This window comes from Anser anser, assembly GCF_964211835.1.
Source record: "Anser anser genome assembly, chromosome: 4".
In the NCBI taxonomy this organism is placed as follows: domain Eukaryota; kingdom Metazoa; phylum Chordata; class Aves; order Anseriformes; family Anatidae; genus Anser; species Anser anser.
In genome coordinates this window covers 37,039,466-37,059,510 of record NC_139724.1, presented here as the reverse complement: position 1 = coordinate 37,059,510, position 20,045 = coordinate 37,039,466, and the positions used below count along the sequence as shown (strand labels likewise).

Here is a 20,045-nt window from a genome sequence, read left to right as displayed (position 1 = left end):
CCTACACCAACAACCCAACAAACCCAGGCAGTAACTTCTCCAGTCACTTTGGCACGACACAGCAGAGCTCATTGCCTGCTCTCTACTGCTGTTTCATATCCCCCTGTACTAAGCCAGGGGGCAGGGATCTCAGGATGTTCAGTAATAAAACTTGGGTTTAATGCCTGAATGGTTCTTTTAAACATGGATGAATCATAATCCCTGAAGGTTATGGTTCTCCATACTTGAAAGACCACTCCTGATGGGATTAATTCTTGTAATAGCATAGCTGATCACCACCATTAAGCAAATCGAAAACACATAATCAAGTAGATAAATGTATGCAAATAAGCCATTGCCTAAAATCTGAAAGGAATCAGTGCCATGTCTAGAGGACAGTTTTGTTTTACTTCTTAGCCTAAAATTTAATCAAAGCATTCAAGAACAAAACACATTCCTCTGTCCAGTTGGAATACTGATTTTCTAAGCCCAGTCACATCGGTATCTGTGTTGTTTTCTCCTGCCAATCTTCTCCAGTCATGTTCCCTCTATGAGAACACCTAATCTGCCCCACCGAGTCTGATTACAGACTAGACATGGCTAACTACAGCCTGCTGCCATCCTGTTGTGCTTTCCATTCCTCAGCAGAAGTCTTTACAAGGTGGCTCTGCATTCCCATTTCTCTACTATTTCTCATCACCTTGGTAGATAAAACAAGCCCTGGCAGACAGACAGATGGGTACTACTGATCTTGCAAATGCTTTGCTTTTCAGTGACTGATAACTCGACTAATCAATGGCTGTACAACTTCAGTCCAGGTCTGCTTCTCTTACACCACATATTTCCACTGTACACATTTTGGTTAACTGGGAAGAGGCAGGGGGGGCTCCTGAAAGCAAAGACTGAAATAGGATTTAATCAGCCAATTCATAGCATATTTGTGGAGCAAACATTTGATATATTAGAAAGGTCGATTATATACTTAGTCAATTTTTAAACAAAAAAACCTCTGCTTACTCACAGGACTTCTTTTCAAATGGACAAATTTCTGATTCTACACGCTGGGCCTGAGAACAATCACCTAGTTCTTGGACAGCGATTACAGGTTTGACAGCTTGGCGCATTTATTTTCTTAGAGTTGCAAAGACATTAGAAATGAGTCTGAATGCTAGTGCCTTCCTCAGAAGAAGTAATTTTCCATTTCCTGGATGAAAATGGCACTATAAATGGTATATTCACTCACTTTGAAGAGATTCATTTCTGCACAGACTGCCCTGACTAGAAGGAAAAGAAGAATGGAATAACTAATGAACAAACACTTTGGTCAGGAGACATGCAGAACCAGCAATTTATTTCCCTGCTCCGTCCATTCTACTGCTGCTACCAGCAGAAATCAAACTGAGCTGAATGGACAAAGGAGCAAAAAGCAACAACTGATCAATTCACTGATTTTTTTTCCCCAGATTAAAACTTAGATCTAAGTATTGTTGATAGAGAACATAAAAACCACTATGGAGAATCAGTCAGAAATTTTATTAAAAGCTTCCGTTTACAGAAAAACTGAAGTTAACTTTGAGAAAATTTCTTAATTAAATTCACATTCTCAGTAGAGCACCTCATGCTGAGGTGAGCTACCATTTCACTTACGTTTCAAGAAATAATTAAAACTCAAATTGTGAGTTAAGTATTCTTTCAGTGCTGAAGCAAAGTCTGGGGAGTACATTGAATTGTGTATTATGTATTCTCAGCAGTAAGGAGATCAAAAATACATATACACAATGCAAGCAGCCTAAGAGCTTTCATGGAGTCATCACCATGCCAAGAAAGAAAAGGCTTCTGCATATCTACAGCTCAAAATAAAGGATGAAACCTTGACAGTATACGGGCTACTCCTTTAAAGAAGCTCTAACTTGGAGAGTAGTAAACCAAACCCTCTTCTCAGCAACAAAATGGTCCTACATCCCCCTTTACACCAGGCAGAGGGGTGCTGGAAGCCAGTCTGAGCACAACAGAAGCAATTTACCCAAAGTACCTTACAGCTTGACTAATCCAAGCAGCACAGAGACTGTGAGGCAGCAGCACAAAACAAATATAAATTTGAACAATCCCAACCGAGCCCAGAGAAATGTAACAGCCCCATCCTCCACGTTCCCCAGATCCAGCACTGTACTTCAGATCTATTTAGTTAACAGACAAAGAACCCTGAGGGCCCTGAGCCCAGAGCCCTGAGCTCTGGCTTCAGCAGTGCCAGACTGACTTGTCACACCAAGACAGCTGTGTCATCAGCTGCCATACAACAGAGATGGGGGAAAACTGTTCTAGGACATTTCAGACATTCAAAGACGCATCAGCAGTATTCATTGCTGCCTAATTCATCTAAACCAGAACACTCAAAATGCAAAAACACTGAAATGATAGCTTGCCAACTAATATGTATTTACAGTAATCATGTCATACTACAACATACCTGGCCATAGCTGAGGCTGTCTCCCCTAGGTCTCATGATGTTTGCCACAGGTATGGCAGTCAGCTTGCTGTTTTCCCACATGACAGGCATCATTCAAGATGACTTCACTGAATGCTTTGTTCATTTGTTTTGTTTGCATTTATAAGTCTTCAGGTTAAGTGAAAGGCCAAATACAGATCCAAGCATGTAGTCCATATCTATTTAAATAGATGTCAAAATTCTGAAATGTTACCATACTAAAATGCTTCCATCAAATCTATTACCCATAGGAAAGTAAATAGAAAGAGTCCTTGCTTGAGGTCAGATTTTACAGTCATTATCTGAACACAGCTCCAACTGACAGCTGCATTTTCTCCCATTTAATTTCATTTCCATGGATGCTGATAAAACAATTAATAGACTTGACTGGTAATTTGCATACTAAAACTAAACAACGAAAAAATCACAGTAAAAAGTGGTTAAAAAATACAACAGTAAGTTTTGGCCCCTAGCCTGTTGGCCCAGAAAACTATAATTTGCCTCTTTTTCTGTCATCAGGGGACTGAGTTCCACAGAACCAATTCTGCCCCCTTCCTTTGCTGGAAATTAAAGAGCAGGAAGGGAAGAGCACCAGTGGCTGCTGGCAGGAGCACGCAGATTCCAGCCCAGTGCTGTACTGCCTTTTATCAGGTGATTACAGAATACTCTTACCACTCTTAGTCCATATGAGGGAACCCAATACTACCTGGGAAGGCTTTGCTTGCTCCTTTGTCTTACTTTTTGTCTCCCTGGTAAGAAGAGATAAAAGAATATTAACCGTACAAACGAGGAACTTTTTAGCACCTTTTCATGACACTGGATTACTGGATCCACTAGGTGGATACGGGGCAACCAACCTGCATTTAAGAATAATAATTAAAAAAAAAAAAAGTCTGACATTGGATTTGTTGCTCTGTAAGCCTATAAAGGAAGAAAAAACTGAAAGCACTCCACTTCTACTTTTATCCATTAGCCTTTTATTTCTTGCCTGTCTACAGCATACATTTCCAAGACTTCTGATGGCCAATTGATGATCCAATTCTCATCTGTTGAAAGAACAAAGCACTCTTTCCATGTAGCAAATGATATACCGATAAACATTCCTACTGTCCAAGTGCCTTCTTATCAATCATCCTGTTCCAGCAGGATAAGGGATCACTCTTAGTTTCATAGATTAAGGTTACATAATTAATTTTACTTATTCTTGTGGTGGATCGAGAAATTACAATCACTTCCTGTTCTCTTCCAGGCAACCGGATTTTTTTCTTGTAACTAGCATTTTGATTATGGCTTGCACAAGGTTTTTGGTAGTCATGAGGCAACTCATTCGTGGACTATCCAAATAAGCTGCATTCTATTTGAAAACTTATTTTTATAATGCTTTATTTTACATTTATTTGAATGTCACATCTACACATGCATGTGAATGTAATGTGAAAACAAAGACTACTTTAGAGATACAGCTGAGGGGTTTTTTTTGCTTGGTCATGCACGTCTGGACTTCATGTTTTTAAAAGAAAATTTAAAAAAAGATAGCAGCTATCTGCCATGCCCTGAAGTAAGCTGAACTTAAGTGTTACAAGGAAAACCAAAGAGACTAGGAGAAATACAGAAATGTCATCTTTTCAATTGTTCTCCCAGCATTCCTGTCATTTCTAATTTTTCTGGTCTCAGAGTTTCTCAAACTGCCCAAAGATTTCTGCTATCAATTGTTTTATTTTTTAATCATCACCACCTTCAAAACAGGAGACAAAGACATACGATAAGACTGTTTAGATAAACTTTGTTACTTTTCATACTATTTCCTCAAACAGCATACACAACTACACTTCAAAATTTTCAGCTTCCTTTTCTCAGGACTGAATGAATAACGTTTGTCAGAAAAACAGGCTCAAAAACTAAGGAAGAAAAAAGACAACAAAAGGAGCAAAGGGACTATCACTTAACCTCCAGCTTTCCAAGCTGTTAGTGCCCACTCTTGCCATCCTTAGTAACAACTCTCATCCTGATCCTTCATACTTACCTCTAAATTCAATTATCTCTGGCTGTCATTAAAGCACTACCTAATCTTCCTTTCCATGAGGCCAGATTTCCACCATTCCCGATTAGAACAATGATTCTATCCACACTATTCCCAAAACTCTCCCAGGTAAACATGGCATTTTCTTCCATATGAAGATAGAAACTCTCTAAAAGGCTGTATCTAAAGCAAGGTTTTACTTATTCCACTAAATGTTTTCCAGCCAGAAACTCTGTATTTCTGTGTTGAAAGGAAAGTAATTAACCTTCCTGTATTTAGTGTGAAGAACAACACTGCATTAGTGTGAAGAACAACATTAAGACAAAAAACACCACTTTTAAAGAAACAAAAAAGAAAGAAGAAATGCAGGTTAGCACAGCTGAACATACGATTTCATGATATGGTAATACATAGTTTTAACCACATCATTAAATAATTCTTAGTGATGCTGTGTCTCGACTAAGCTAAAGAATAGCAAAGTGGACTGGTAAGAAGCTAAGAGCACAAATAGGAGAGCCCCTGCACCTCAGTAAGGGAACAAGAAACCTTGCCAGAAATCTTTTTTAAACACAGATATTTAAACAATAACAGCAAGACTTCGTCTGAAAACCACCAATCTGTTCTGTTCTTAATATAGATAAAGATTTAAAACTGAAGACCTTAATCAGGGTCAATTTCTTGGTCTGATCTGAACCTTCTGTTCTAGTTTGGTCACCAACTATGACCAGCAAACTGCTCTGCAGGGTGACGTTCTTAGGAACATACATCGAACAAGATGACTGTCACCCGATGTCCTACTTCTACAAATGAGGAACAGAGCTGTAAAATATCAAGTGCCAGGGACACACTAGTGCAGAATTAAGAACCGTGCCAGTCCAGAGCTCACTGTAGCACTGACACAGATGAGAACTTTCAATTTTCTCAGGATTAAGGTAATTTAAAAATCAACAAATATGGGTCTCAATCTGAATTCACTGTGATTTAGTGTTTATTTAGTTCCAATGTAATCTAACTTCTGGCAGACACATAAAAAGGAAGACGTCATGCTCTACTCATTAAGCAGGGAGCAATCAATAAGCACCAAAATTATGGCATTATGAGAGATTTCTTACCTACCTCATTTGCAAAAATGATCATATGCTATTTCTTATAACACTGAATTAAATATTAATGGTCCTTAATATTACTCTTAACATTAAGAATATTCACATTTTAAGTGCTAAATTCCCAACTGAAATTAATATTGTAAAATTACTTGCAAAAATAAAAAATGGATTAAATAACTTCCTCGTAATAACATGAAATGGAAGCTGAACCTAGCTGCTATTATCAAAAATCACTGCCCCACTGAGCTCAAAGATAAACACCGGCACACAGTCCAATTCAAAGCATTTACAATATCATGTCAGAGGCACGAGGCCGTAGTACAACTAGACAAAACAGGAAAACTCATTACATACTGCTAATTTATTGTGAGCGGTAGGCGTTTCTCATGACAACGTTGATTTCTTCCTTTTGGTTTCACAGGTATCCCTGGCATGCCTGCATTTTCTCCCTTGGTGCCCTTTAAATACATTCATTTATACATGAGCACTCCATATGAGCCTGGACTGCTAAGCTCTAACTTCTTCCCAACTATAGTAAAAGTCAGTGACTAATGCATCTAAATATACCAGTAACAGCAATTTTTTAAAGTAACGCTACTATTTGCAAATATCACATCATACATTCAGTAACAAATTAGGAAGCCAAGCACAAGTAGAAATATTTCAGAATGAAGGCTTAAAATATTACATTGATTCATTTTGATTTTAGGTTAATGGTGATTTTAAAGTTTTAGATTTAGCAGCCCTCGTTCCAGCCCAGCCTCACAAACTTGCACCAACACTCATCTTTACTCGAGCAACTGAGGGTTTCCATGGACAATCCAGGCATTGCCATCTGCACAGGCTTCTCATGGGCTAATGAATACGTTCGAGTGGCAGAGCAATAACTGACAGGGCAAGGCTCGCAGCCAAGGCAGCATCCACACCATCATGAATTGGGTAACCCAGTGCGAACCGTTTGATTGCACAAGATGATGTACTGCTCCAGCTCACTCAGACATTATCCAGAGGCCAGCCCCCAAAAAAACAGGTTTTTAATAATCTGTGAATTTCTTTGAATATTTTCAGTGTTAAACAGCCCTGGACCTGGAATCATACCTACTGAGACTACGCTCTGCATACAGATCTTCAAAATCCCCCCTGCCTCTCCTCCCTGCTCTCCTTTCCTGCATTTAAAACCACAGGAGCAGTATATAAACAAACACACACTCCATCGGCTGCTGTAACTAGATAAATCAATTAATACAAAAGAGTTTTGAGGGTTTTCCCCCCCTTCATTTTTAAATAGCTAAGCATATTTTCTAACAGTCCCTATTTCATTACATCTACCATTATCCATAAATGAGATAAGGCTTTTTTCTTCAAGAAAAATGTATTCTGTTAGAGATACTGGTAGAACTGAGAAAAAAAAAAAAAACAAGTTTAATTAGCTATATATCATCAAGAGCAACTGAGAGAAAAGGTAGTTTTTCACCTGTGGACTACCTAGTAAGTACTAGTAGACACATCATAAGTTATTTATCTTCCAGTAAACAACACTGCTATCTCCAGAATCAAAAAGAGAACGCAGTCCTTGCTACAGATCTCCACTTTCTCCTTATTTAGAAAAGGACAAGTAAGTTAAATATTTTATGATGAAAAAAGGAACAAAGCACCAGCTAGTAAAGATAAAAAATAACTTTTGAGTAACATACTGTTTATACATTTTTAAAGTAATGCCAAAGAACGTCCAGAACATTCTCTTTCTAAACTCTGTTGCACTCGTAGGCAGTGTTAATCTCTGTAGAAAGACTAATGGTTTTCCAACATATTTCATTGAGAAAAGGGTTGACTAAATTAGATTTTTTTTCTTTTTTTTCTTTTTTTTTTAATTAAGTTGGTCCCTTGCCTGGAGCAGCCAAAGTTGTTTACCCACAATGGCCGTGAAATTCCCTGTGTTTGATGGTTTAATTATCTCCTCCTTGCCTAGTAATTCTTTTAAGGCATTTCTTTTTTGTGTGGCATAGCAAACAAAGTATTATTTGTCTGTCTGTCTCTGTCAGGTACTTTCACTTTCTATCCCCCTCACGTATGATCATATTTAGGTCAATGGATTACAGCAGTCTTAATTTCAAATATATAGTTTAAATTTATTTATACTGTATTTACCTGGTCCACTGCAGTCTATGACCTACACTCATATACAGACACTTCCTACATATAGATACTACAAGATCTGAATTTTGATTTAGTGGCTTGATTCTATCAACTGTCAGATGCAGACAATCCTACCACGAAGAGCAGGGCAAGTTGCACTCAACTCCCACCTCAACTCCAGGTCCTGGCTTACACTGTCTGGTCCTGTAAGCAGCTTGGGAATGATGACAACTAGGTCTGAAAGCTATGAATATCCTTCACTGGGATAGAATGGAGACAACATTACTTGAACAGAAATAGAACAAGCTGAAAGATCAGCACTTGTGAAAAAAACAACACAAACCAGTATCACTGACTGTATTAAGAGAGAACAAGTTAACTCAAAGACTGTGACATACCACAGCTTTCTTCACTAATGAACACAGACACGCTGAGTAGTTCTTATTAAATTCCAAAAATAACCATGTGCACCTTTCATTAAAAAAATAAATAAAATCTAAGAGCTGAACAGTACATGGGAATAGATTTCAAATTAGTCCAAGGTCCACTTGGCCGACAGTAGTTCTAAATACAACTTACATTGCATCTTCCTTCAGACTTGAAACAAACGAGTTATTATGAACAAATTAGAACTAACCCGAGTCTTTTCATCTCCCAGATAACCACCAGGACTACCACTGCAGAACAATTTCAAAGTCCTGATCTGAAAGCTTCCCATTAGGCGTCCAGGAAGGAGGCATTAGAGACCTTGCGAAGCCAGGACACCTCCCTGGGCAGGCAAAAGAAGCCAACAGATAAGAAAGCCTGATTTCCGTGTTTCACGTTGTACGAACAATGCAAAACATAAAAAATAGGAAACATTATTGTCACTAACGTAAACAGTAAAAGAGAACCAAAAATGTTTTTTGCCAGATCCTCACAAATCCAAACTAAAGACACCAGAGACCCTCCATGACCCAAACGCACTCTGTCGCATTCCCTCCTCACCAAGGGAATCGGTCTCACAAGCAAACATGAGGAAGCAGCAAGCTCGTCATCCCCTGGGAAGCACTGAAGTACTCTCAACACACACAGGGACTAAACAACCTTTTTACAGCTCCCCACAGGTTGCCTGCTCTGCAGACACAAGCTCTCCTCCAGTTCCTCGCTGTCATTCCCACAGAGAGTCATCTTACCTCTCCTGTCGAGGTGTGAGTACGTTTGACCTACACACAAGTCTGAGCCTCAGCCCAAAGAGGGTTTTCAAGATGGGATCCCATGCTTGCTTCCAAGGTACCAGCACTGCTGTCTCCCTCTGACTATCCTGTCCCTTCTGTGCATTCCCAGAATCAACACCAGAGGGGTGACATTACTAATAATTTTTTAAACTAACCTAAGAAACTGAAAACTCTTTTGGAAAACAAAACCAAAGGCCAAGATCTCAAGAGTGCTTCTACAAGCGTCAGTGAACTTACAGCACCGCAAACAGGGTCAGAACCGGCTCCCATCACTTCGGGGAGGTGAGAGATGTGTGACATTGCTGACTGTACAACAAAGGCTCTTTTGAGTTATATCCCACAGCAGAACCAACAAATCATCCGGATGTAAAGCTGAAATGCTGCTCCAAATACAGAGATGAAAAACTAGGGTCATAACTGACTGGCTGGTATTGTCTTTTAAAATTGCCTAAAAATACATCTTCTGCTATATTTTCAGTATTCTTGCACTTCATAATTGGATTTTAATAAAATATTTCTGCCTTAACCTTCAAACTATAGTGGGAGACATTGCTCTTTCAGAACACAAAAATAGACCCTCAAAGCTGATGTTTTTCAGAACTGAAAAGGTATCTGACAAGAACACAAATTCCCACAGGCGTGGGCTAGATCTTCACCAGTATTTTAAATAAAAGAGTACTTTAAATAAAATAGTCCAAAGTCACATACATTTGTGTTTTCGTTGTTGTTTTTACTTTTCCCCTGAACTGGAACAGTTCATGAGGACAGAGTTATGCATTTTTTATTATTATTAACAAAAAGATGCAGCCACAAACCTCAAGTAAAATCCCACTTTACCTGAACTACGTTTTTTTTGATGAAGTGGATCAGATAGAGGAGAAAAAAGTAGATCACTGCTTCAGGCAAAATGCTCAAGTATGTCATTCCACTGTAACGTACCAAAATTGACTGGTAAGGTTATTTCAGCAAACTGGAAACGAGTAACCATAATTTTTCCTTTGAAAAAAGAGCACAATTGTTTTATGTTTGCTTGTTGATATAAATCTTAATAAATATTCATAGATAACTCTAGGACAATCTGCTCAAGAAGATGAGCACATGCTGATTTAGGTATTTTAAATAATTATTATAAATGTATCCTCTCCTAGTAACATGGAAACAGTTGTAACATGTTCCTTAACAACCCTCAGATCTGTTTAAATGAAATAGCTGACAAATGCTACCACCTGGAAGACCTGTGCAAGGTTTGGCTGTACTAGAAGCACAGGTGCAGAACTTGAGGTAGGTTGGCTTCCCTTCTTCCCCTCTCCCCAGGAGAGAAGGGATTTGTTCGCCGGAGCTCCTGAGCCTCTGCTTGCTTACATTAATCTGGGACTTGGCCCCTCCTTTGCAGGATTACTATTTCCTCCACTTTGCACCAATGACCACAGGTAACAGAGAAGAAAGATGTACCTACAGTCAAACAGACAAAAAGTGGAAATTAAAAAAAAAAAAATCTACCTCCCTTGTAACATCACTTTAGCAAGAAGAATAAACTTAAAGGGGTACTTTGGCAGCCTGATGCGTTTTTGATCACACAGCATGCTAATGGGCAGGACGCACACAGTAGCATCTACAGCAGTTCAACAGCCGTGAGGCTCGTTCTCGGGAGCAACATTTTAGAGAATAAACGGGTGGACCTCAAACTATAGCCCAGTGCTAGCCCAGAATAAGTATACCTGCAATCCTGGTGACAGTCCTTCAGGCTAAAATATATTTTTAAAAATTACATTACATACACCAGAAAAAAGCAACCAGGACTGAGACCGTCACACCTGCACAGATCAAGCCTCCTCAGTCTTTATAGCAAACGGGACAAAGGGATTTCAGTTTCCCATGATCACGGTTGGAGGTGAGAGCATTGGACACGGCATCAGACAGTTTATTTCTGGAATACTTTTTATACAGGTTTAAAATAAATTTCAAAGACTGCCATTTAATCTTGCTTCAGCGTCTGTATTCCTTTCACCCTGTGAGTCAGTTGATAACTTCACAGAATGCTTTTGTCAGGTTCCCGTGCTTCTTTAGGCCAGTCTTCAGCTATAAATTGTAGGAAAACTCCTATTCACATTAATATAAGCACCCACAACTTTTTTTTTATTATTATTTTGCATACCCTGATGTTTAGCATGCTTTTTCCTTTGTGCAAGTTTGCCACAGCTTGCCATTCCAATAAGAATGTTGATGAAAACCAACCAAAAAAAAATAATTCTGTTTGCTGAGCCAAACAGATCAGAACTGAGGTTTGGTACCTACGCTTACACTTGGAGTTCAAGCGACAACTAAGACTCCAAGCTGCCAAGGAGACATTACACAAAGTTTCCTTCACCGCAACGAATGAAAGATGCAAGTTAAAGTTGAATTTTTAAAAAGACTACATAAAAGTTTGGGGGCACTACTCCCTGTGTCCCTCAAAGACCCATATACACATATGCAGTATGACTCCAAGCACGGGGTTATTGGAACATCTGCTTTTTCTGCTGGTGAATCCTGCACATCATCTACAAAATACTGATAATACAGGTACAGGTGGTACCTGATGTTTTCTTATGTGAAAAGCATTATAGTAGCAGCAGCAAAGCAAGAAAAGGGAAGCGTTACTGTTTTATAGTACTTTTCTATCTTCTACTTAAAAGAAGGCACTATGTCACTAAATCCCCACTTCTGATAATACTTCCTCAAACATATTCAGCATCTCATGAATTATATTTACAGTCTGCCTAATTTGCCACCAGATCAATTACTGATTAATTTTAGTGCAAAGTGCTACATATGTTTACATGTATATTTTGACAGCCAAAGTATGCTGAATAATCCCAGCACGTGGACAGCTTGCTTTTTCCAGTACGCAGTTCCAAAGACACTATTGTGACTAGGCTTCTCTTTTTTGTCAGAGAAAGAAAATCCAATTTATTAAAATGTAAAGCTTTCATGGTGTTACATCAGACTGCTTTCTAATTTTACTTGCAAATATATAACAAAGAAGTTGAACAGTTGCACAGAACCTTCACAGGTTGGGTCCTCTGATCCCTCTTGCTTTTTATGTTTCAGTGAGGAAATGTATCTCTAGGCTATCACATCTTGACAGTACAAAAACTGACTTAAAAGTTTCTTGTAAACATTCTTTTCTCCACCTTGATCCGAATTTATCAGACAATGCTCAAGGAAACTTGGAAAGCACTCTAAGGTACACTAACAGAGGATGCATTTTGCTCCGAAGCATCAGTCCTAACCCCCCATTCTCACTGAAAACCCCCTGTAATGCTTGAATAACATTAAGAGACATTTTGGCTTTTTGAGTCAAATACATCGTACCATTTAAAGATGACTGGCATCACAGTGATTGGTTTTATATATGTAATTTCACACACATCCAGATACTTTCTGTACAGGATAGGCAATAAACTGTAACAGTACCTGCAATTAGCCATCAGTAATTTACCCTGGAGATTATGGACAATTAAATTTGTTTTATGAAAAAATAATAATTAAAAAAATATATCCTTGCTAGGTTTTTCTATGTAAATGATTAATAGCTCTAACAGAGATACCAAATATCAAAATGAAGTCTCATCTATTGAACAGTTTCATCAGTTGATGCTTTTGCCCTGGTTTTAAAATACTCGACACTTTCAAATTATACACCTGATTTGCCTAAGCAAAAAATAACGCACAAGCAAGTTAACAAAGATTAAACTCTAGACTGCATTTACAATATGTCGGTGAGCTTACAGTAGCTGCATAAACATATTCTTTTAGTTGAACAAAGTAAACTCAAGACAAATTTAGACAGTGAAAAATAAGTGACTTTATATTTTACAAGAGTACATGCAGCAAAAACATGCAGAGCTACAAAGTGAGCCACGCGAGGGGTAGCTTCTGCTGGGTTTAAGAATCCAAATGACTTGTAGCTTCTTCGTATTTTGCACTGCCACCTAGCGTAGACTGTCCTCGTATGTTCCAAGCTTCCAGCAGACCGTGAGCACCTCAGGTACTGAAAACCAAACAACTTCCATAAAAATAGCAGACACCGTTTTTGTTTTTATTACTTGGAAACTATCAATTGCTGGAAGGATAAGACTACAATAACCAGCTTAAACAACATGTGTCTAGGACCAAAACCTAAAAAGATATCTGACACCAGCAGCAGGAAAGCAAAAAAAAAAAAAAAAAAAAAAAAAAAAAGCCTAGAAATGCAACAAAGTAAAATTATATACTTAAATTTTCAACTCGGTGGCTAAATAATCATCAGATATGATTCATTTGGAAAAACATTTCATGTAGATTCTCCAAATGAAAACTAAATTAACACAGGTTTGGTATCTGTGCTTTTATAGAAACTACAGATGAAATTAAACAGTATTTCTCAATAGCAGGTCTAGATTTAGAATGATTATTTCAATGTATTTTTTTAAACCAGGTGTTGCTTCATCATTTACTCCCTGTACCTTTACTCCAAGGTTTAATCACTGGATCACTGCCTGATGAGGTCGATCACACTGCTCTTGCGGAACGGGCCGCTGTGCAGGACTGCGGGGAAGTTGGCTTGACGATCAGCTTCCCCCACCGAGCCAACAGTGCCATTTCCAGCTAACACAGCGAGGCTACGTCACGCGGCCGTCCTACAGAAGCCACACGAATGGTATCGTGACAGACAGCAACACACAAGTTCCAGAGGTGGTGTCGCGCTCTAGCTGCATTTGGCAGGGGGCTCACTTGGCTAAAGCTGGAGGGCACTTCGCATACGCACTCCAACTTCCTGATTATTAATTAGAAAATTTATGATAATTCTCATCAATCAGAAAGGTTTGGTTTTTTGGTTTTGTTTTTTAACTACTAAAAGAGGAAACCTTATTCTCAACATCTAATAGAGTAGCTCCTATTCTGTTTAACAAATTCTGTTTCCATCCAAGGTGTAAACTGGACCAACTCATTAAAAAGACTTACTCCAACTATGTCACTACAGCAGAGAAAATCATTTTATCCTATAAAGCTCAGTTCCTACTTGCCTTTAACTGTATACACATACACAACGCAAACAAAACCCAGGCAAAGCCGCGCTGTTACAGCTGCAATAGAAACGCTGTACAATACCAGCACGTTGATGCGCTCTGGTTAATGCTCCATTTGCACAGCAGTAAATACACAAGATACCAAGTCACATTTAGCTCATAGACATTTATACCCATTTTCATGTTTCTGAGTCATTTTCTTAACAGAAATAAGCACCTTAAGTACAGTGCATCCTACTAGCATTGCTGTAATGTGCCAAGATCACAGATTATGAATAACTAAACAATACAAAAACCTGATGGTACATGAAAAACTGTCAAAATACAATAAAAGCTTATTTCCCACAAGAGTTTCTCTCTCTTAATTTTCCATTATACATCTACCCCTTATAATTACAAGAAAAGCTGGTCTTCTTAAGGCCTCTTATTAAGATTTTTCACTCTATTTGCCAAATTCACATTCTTGCAGCAAGCAAGAAACTGTCATTGGCAGGTGTACAGCTAATAGAATTAAGCAAATCAATAAAAATGAAAGTGTTTTTGTTTTGTATATATGAAAAGGTCAGGAGAAAAACGCTGTTAAATAATTCTGCTCCCCAGTCAGACAAAGCAGTCTCACTTTACTACCATACTCAGAACAAGTTTTCTCTGAGGTCGCAGCACAGGGTAAAATTTCATAGAAAAAAAAGATATACAATGAGCAGAAAAAAAGTCCAAGAAAACACAGTTTTCGTTTCTAATGCCATGGCACATACTAACAGAGTACTAATTCAGCCTGTCAAAGAAACGAACTTGATAAACAGCATCCTGTTTACCATGCTTGACACATACTATGTTGAGTAAGCACCTTTAGCTTATGTTGTCTTCTGAATTCTCATTAAATAGAGCCTTCTTCAAGACTAAAAACAATCCAAATGAACCTGCGAGGCAAACTCACAGACCAACAAGAGGAAGAGGCTTAGTTTGTTAGGCTGAGGCAAAAAGCCTATTAGGATCCCTATCTATGGAAATCAATATTAACCTCCCCTGCAGCTACAGACTTGAAACTACTGTAAATGAAAGAAATATCCCCTGCCCCATCTCTTCTGCATTCAGGAGGATGGCAAGTTCTGTAGAACTTGAGTGTTAAACACCGTGGAAGCAGAAATTGCTCTACATTTTTAAGCTGTACCTCTGCAGATATTGACATCTAACATTTGAAAACTCATTGCTGAAAGGTGTAAGAATGATAAAGTGTGAAGTTATCATTGTAAACTTGAAAAATCTACAGAGTAAGGGAACACAATTTGTTCTATTCAATCCCTCCTGAGACAAATTAGTAAACATACCATGTGTAGCGCAATATGCCCACTTCACTTGTCAGTATGTTATCTTGGTATACCTTGCCAAAAAGGTACACAAGACTTGGAAGAAATGCAATGTATCCTGTCTCCTAACAGCAATTTTTATTGCACAATGCATTGTATGAATCTTGTTTGCTGTTTGAGATTCCACCTGTCTTCGGTTAATTTATGATGATAGAAGAAATGGGGAAAAAAACTCCTCCCTGAATTGATCTGCAATGGAACTGACAAATTATCTGAATATACCTTTGCACATTATGGGGAAGAAAATAAACAATCCTCCATCATTCATTTATACTTTTTCCTCCTCTTAACATTCAGCTTGCAAGCATTTAACATAGGCTTCCAAACAGCAAGAAACCAAAATTCAAACCTCAGCTCCTTTTTCGTATTGCCACCAAGACAAGCAAGTCTTTCTAATTAAAGTCCTCTATCACTGCAAAGACATTTATGAGCTAAAGTCCACATACAAACCTTGTGCAATCCAGCCAGCCTTTTCAGGGTTGGATCAGGTTCTCTGTAACCAATCAACTACCAACTCCAGAACAGCCTGATAAGCTAACTGACCAGATCCTTATCTAGCAAAGTTAAGGAAGAATTAGACATCCCTTAAGAAAAAAACTCCTTCAGGGCAGGAACAGCAAAGTCAACTGTGACTGCTCCTGAAGGACAAGACATAGAATCTGGGACAAAACTGGAGAGAGACTGACAGGTCTGTAAGTGAAATCAAGAAGCTGGGGAGGGCTCGAAAGCCTGGACAAGCAGCAAGCAAAACCACGTGCTTGGTGAGGCTGGGGCCGCCAGCTCTCCCTGATGAAACTTCAGCGCCGCTCCATCCCTCACTCCATTTTCGTGTCTTGAATTTCCAAGTTCTTTTTAAGAGCCAAGGAAGAGGATCTCATTGAATGTGATTTATATCAATCCAGGTGATTTTAGAAGAAGGTATCCTTCCTCAAAAGTGCGATTAATAACAATTGTCATTCATCACCAGTAACAACAAAATATTAACATAACACAAAAAAAAATCAATAGGTAGTTATTTGAACCAAACGAGTCATTCCCAAAAATTTTCAGTCACAGAGCACATGGCATACTGCAAAGCTTGTGAAAATTTAAATTACCGAAAGGAAAAATATCTAACTGCCCAAGAGTTAAGGAACACTAATACAAGTTATCATAAATTGTGAAGAGATGTCAGTGCTGGGAGTAATTGCCCACCTTCCCGCTTGCCTCTCTTTGCAAGTTATCTTTTATACAGGTCCAAAAGGTATTGTTTTCGTATTTCTGTGCAGAAGTCCTTCACTAAAAATACTTATCTGTAACAACCTAAATAATTCATCAGACATATCAATCCCACTACTTTTCGTCAAAACCCTTAGGGAATATAGGCCTAGGCCTATTCAAACAGTTATTTCACCTGCCAACTACCTTCCAGCCTCCTATGTCCAGGAGGCGACAGTCAAACCAATAGGCAACAGTCAAACCACTCAGAGCAATATCCCTTACCCCTAGGAAGGCAGAATTCTTTGGTCTGAAAACTAAGGCAGCCTCACAGATATGGCTGTGCAGAGAGGCCAGGGCAAAAGAGATCGGCAGCACTAACAAGGTTTGAAGAACCCATGGAAAACTGGAACTGTAAGACTTAGGAAGACCAAAATAACCAGCAAAAGAAAAGCTTGATGTTTAAAAGAAGACTCAATCTTCAGCGCGGTAGAAACTCTGTCAGAAAGCAGAGGAAAAAAATGAAGAGAAACAAAATGAAGAAAAAAAAAGCAAGAACAGGAACTGTAAAGTAGTAACACTGCCCCATGCTCCCACTAATGTCATCAGAGCTGTAAAAATCTCACAGGACTAATTTCTGCTCATATTAACCTTGTGACTAGTATTTTAATATTCGTGTAATTATCAGAACGTGTGAAGCAAACAGCGTTCAGTGCTGCTTGGATAGTTCCAGTAATGAGGACTCACATGCACAAACCCCACTGAATATACAGGTGCACAGGACAAAAACCTAGGATATCCACAGTTCTTTAAATCTAGTTCAGAATTAATAACAAAAAATAAAACATCACATAATAAAAATCGAATGAAACACTGCCCTTTCAAAGGCTACCACGCTTGTAAAATACTTATCTCAATATAAGGCTTTATTAATAGCCAATTCTTTACATAAACTCCTGCCTTGATGCAGGCTGAGAAATACAGACGCTTTCCCTTATCATTTTTGCTATGTAGACATCTCTTAAATATAGATAGAGGGTGCCTGTAAACCAGTGAAGACTGAAAATTAGTCTCATTTTTGAGAATCAAAGCTGGATTCAAAAGGCGTACATATGGCCTGATTTTGGTATATATATTTTAACGCATCATTAATGGACAAGTAAACAATTCCTCTGGTGAAGAGGAAGCAAAGCATTAGATGAATTAATTTCACATCAGATAAAAACATAGCTCCACAAAGATTTGGTGCTATTATTATTTATCTCTTTATTATTTTTTTTTTTTTTGAATTAGGCACTGGGTTAGCTTTAGGCACCTGGCAAACAGCTAAGCACAAGCTCTGCCGTTCACGCTTCAAAAATCTGTGTATTATTTTGCGGGAAAGAGCAAGCGCCCTGCTCGATCGCAGCTCAGAAATTACACGCCGTTCCTTCCCACCCCTCGGTCCCTTTCTTTTCAGGCCGACAGCATTTCAAGTTCCAACTCTGCCCAACTTATTCCCCCGCAATACCTTCCCTGGGGTTTCCATCACACCTCAGCAGACGCTGTTATTCGCAAGATGGGGATGGGTACCCTGTAGCTCAACCGCTCGACCAAAATTAACCCCTTCGAGGCTCCTACGGCGCCTGCCCCTCGCCCAGCACCCCCACCACCGCGGACAACCCTCCCGAGTTACGCCCTCGGAGCCCCCAACGCCTCCCCGGAGGACCGGGGCTGCCGGTCCAGGCCAGGCACGGCGGCACCGGGCGGGCAGAGCCGCCCGCGGCAGCAGGAGGACGAGGCGCGGAGCTCCCCGGCGGCGCTCCCCGGGAAGTTGCCCCCCGCCCCGGCTCCGCACCCTGCCCCAGCCCCCGGTGCCCCCCGCCCAGCCCGGCGGCCACCCCCGACGAGCGCTCCCTCGCCCTCCGCCGGCTCCCCGCACGCCTGGCGGGCTGTAACCTTAAGAAACTTGCAAAGGGAGGGACTTCGGCGGCACGGAGCCCGGCTCCGGAGCTCTCCCTGCACCCCAGAAGCCGGCGGGGAGAGGAGGAAGCGGCGCCCGCGCCCCGCCCGGCCTGCCCCCGGCGGCGTTACCTGGCTGGCGGCAGGGGGGGGCCGCCCGGCGGGGCACTTTCCGCCGCTGCCTGCGTGCGTGTGGCGGCCGGCGGCCCGCTATTTATAGCCCGCAGCCTCCAGCGCGGCGGCAGCGGGAGGAAACCGAGGGCTCGGCGCCTCGGCACCGGGAGCCCGGCTCGCCCGCCCCGCCGCCGCCGCCACAGCGAGGGCGAGTCGCGGCTCCCGCCCGCCGCGGGCACCGGCGCTCCTGCCCCGCGGCGCCGCCTTCGGGCGAGTCTCCTCCTCCCAATGTCACCGCTGCACGCCGCCGGCTTCCCGGCCGGCTGGCCCGCCTCTGCCGCTGCCTGGGGGGCTCGGTAGCGGCACGGCACGGCACGGCCGCGCAGAGGTGACCCGCCGCTGCTGCCGCCGCCGCCGGAGGAGGCGAGCCCGGCGCTGGGCTGTGGGAGGGAGAAGCCGCCGCTTGCCGTTCACCTCACGCCGCCCAGAGGGAGCCCGGCCTCCGCGGCCGCCTCCGCTGAGGGGCGGTGGTAGAAGCCCGCTGGGCCCGGGGGGACAGGCGGGGGTCGCTGGGGGACAGGGGTGGCAGGCGGCTGAGTGCCCCCCTTCTTCTTCTTCTTCTTCTCCTCCTCTCTCCTCCCCCCCCGGGCTGGGCAGCCCTCGCACTGGCACTGAGGGGAGCCGAGGGGCAGCGTCAGGCACTGCCGCTGCCACAGCTGGAAAGGGGGACACCCCTCAGGGCCAGCGAGCGGATCCCCCAGCCCCTCAAGTTTGGGGTGGAGGGACGGGGTTCGCCCCTTTCTGGCAGCCAGGGGGTCCCACAAAGTACCCACCGCCCCCGTGGCAGCCCACCCGCGGCCCTTGGGGCCGTTGGCAATGTGAGCCAAGGCAGGAGTCCTAGTAAACAACCATTTTCATATAATGAATGTTTTTTGCTTGTTTCTTTTGTAGCTAGATGATAAATTCCTGTATTTCAAACTTCAGGTAATCCTGCTGGAACTCTCTCTGCATTATAGCCGAGCACAGTTTGGGATTTGAGCTGTAAAAGCAACTCCCATACGGTCATATACAAAATTTCTCAAGTTAACACAGAATAGATTGTTACTTTAGCCTACGTAATAGCATTTTTTACAGGGTTAATTTTTAGGGTTTCCTATGTTACAACATCTGTACTCACCTCCTATACTCATCTACAGACAGCTACTAGGACAAAGCCTGGTGATGACCTGTGCAAAGCAAGGTGGGTTTAGTTTCAAAAGTTTCAAGTCAAAACAAAGTTACACAGAGACGAAATTGGGAGCAAAGGGGAGCTAACCAAATATTTGCATTTTAAGCTACATAAAAATAGAAAGAAAAACCCTGAGAAGGCACGTGAGAGAGATCTTGCCTTGTCCAAACACTTAAACATTAAAAAGTAATACATAAAAACCTT

The 20,045-nt window shown here is 41.2% G+C and overlaps 1 protein-coding gene across 5 annotated transcripts in view; it reads right to left on the bottom strand.

Annotated features, from left to right (window-relative positions):
• INPP4B (inositol polyphosphate-4-phosphatase type II B) overlaps positions 1-20,045 on the bottom strand; it is a 361,482-nt gene that overhangs the window by 336,956 nt on the left and 4,481 nt on the right. Inside the window, exon 1 of one of the 5 annotated variants that reach the window (XM_083834873.1) lies at positions 18,632-19,749. The exons of 2 other annotated variants lie outside the window; for them this stretch is intronic. The gene's annotated coding sequence lies outside the window, so the exon portion shown is untranslated. Of the gene's footprint in view, positions 1-18,631; positions 19,750-20,045 lie in introns of those variants that run through there. 2 more of the 5 variants (XM_083834876.1, XM_083834867.1) reach the window with 2 other exon arrangements.